The 1,951-nt window shown below is 27.2% G+C and overlaps 1 non-coding gene across 1 annotated transcript; it reads left to right on the top strand.

The window, feature by feature from the left end:
- The first annotated feature begins 494 nt into the window (after positions 1-494).
- On the top strand, positions 495-605 carry LOC142554889 (small nucleolar RNA R71). The gene has a single exon (XR_012822254.1). It is a non-coding gene; the product is annotated as a small nucleolar RNA R71 (small nucleolar RNA).
- The last annotated feature ends 1,346 nt before the right edge of the window (positions 606-1,951 follow it).

The following is a 1,951-nucleotide window of genomic DNA, read 5'->3' as shown; positions in this document are numbered from 1 at the left end:
GATGATTTTTCCATCCAGGATTATATGATGGTGAAAAAGCATCTAGTATTGGTTTTTTATAATTGTTAACATAATTTGCTTGTTCATGGAGACATTCTTTAAATGAAGGTAATGTTGGACAATCTTTTGTAGCATGATCTTGTGTATCACATATATGACAAACAATTTCTTGAATACTTTTTAATTGACCACTCTTTTTCATTTCTAATGACTCAATTTTTCTTGCTAAAGATGCAAGTTTAGCTTGAATATCTATATCATCTTTAAGATTATAGATACCACCCCCATTTGTTGAATTATTGTTTTTAGTTGTTGGTGGTTCTATTGTGCCTATATTATCCCAATTTTGAGCATTTTCTGCTAATGAATCCAAATATTCCATAGCTTCATTTGGGTTTTTATCTTCAAAAGTTTCATTACACATGAATTCTATCATGTGCCTATCTTTAGGTATTAGACCTTCATAAAAGTGAGAAACTATTCTCCATGTTTCAAAACCATGATGTGGGCATGTATTAAGTAATTCTTTATATCTATCTCAACATTGATTAAACGTTTCTCCTTGTTTTTGAGAAAAAGTTGTAATTTGTCTTTTAAAAGAGTTTGTTCTATGGGAAGGAAAAAACTTTTTGAGAAATTGTTGTTGCATTTCTTCACATGATCTTATTGAACTTGATCTTAAATTTTGTAGCCATGTTTTAGCTTTAACTTTTAAAGAAAAAGGGAAAAGCTTTAATCGAACTATATCCATGCTACAATTTTGATCACTATAAGTGTTACAAACTTCCTCAAATTCTCTTAGATGCAAATATGGATTTTCAGAATCTAAACCATGAAAATTTGGTAAAGGTTGAATAATTTGAGGTTTGAAGTTGAAATTAGATGCATCAGGAGGAAAAACTAAACAAGATGGGGCACTAGTTCTAATAGGATTCATATGGTGCCTAAGTGTTCTTAATTGATCATGTTCTTGATTATTATTATTATTATTATTATTATCTTGATTATTTGAATTATCATCCATGTTTAAATTATTTTCAGATACTCGAATAAGTCTACCACTTTTTTTTCGACTCCAAATACTCATACAAAAAAAACAACACAATACTTATAAATAAAACATAATTAACAAATATAAACTTAATTTATACCTCCCCGGCAACGGTGCCTAAAAACTTGCTACTACTTAAATAATAATTCACCCAAGTGTAGGTTGTCTGCAAGTAATATAATTCGTAAGTACGAGATCGATCCACAGAGAGGTTATTTTGAGTTTAAATTTATTAATTTATAGATTACCAAATGCAAGAATTAAGTTTACAAATTATAAACTTTGTCAAGGCTTGAGGATTTATTCTTGGTTTATATAATATTGTTTAACTAAAAGTAAAACAAAAGAAACCACCATAAATAATGATTCCAAAAAATTAAACACACACATAATATAATATAGTTCCCACTATAGAAAATACCGAATTAACCGATATTTTATATATGGTACCTATGATTATAATTATGACTATATAAATAAATAATTGCATAAAGTAAATGTTAAATTAAATCATTATATTTCATTTAGAACAACCGGCAGAGCCACGCTATTGCCTAAATGAAATATATTGATTTAATAAGTTAGTTGCGGTAAAGTAAAAGTTAGTTGCGATAAAGTAAATGTTAGTTGCGAGAAAGTAAAAGTTGAGAAAGTAAAAGTTAGATGCGAGAAATAAAAGTTAGTTGCGATAAAGTAAATGTTAGATTGTTAGATGTTAGTATTAAATCATAATATTTCATTTAGAACAACCGGCAGAGCCACGCTATCGTCTAAATGAAATATTATGATATTATTATATAAATATATATATATATATATATCTATATATATATAATAATAAGTGATGAAATATTTATTGTATCAAAATTAAACAACAAATCAAGATAACCACTTTAATGG

The sequence above is a fragment of the Primulina tabacum genome, chromosome 8 (assembly GCF_025594145.1).
Source record: "Primulina tabacum isolate GXHZ01 chromosome 8, ASM2559414v2, whole genome shotgun sequence".
Classification (NCBI taxonomy): domain Eukaryota; kingdom Viridiplantae; phylum Streptophyta; class Magnoliopsida; order Lamiales; family Gesneriaceae; genus Primulina; species Primulina tabacum.
This window is presented reverse-complemented; position numbering and strand designations above follow the sequence as displayed.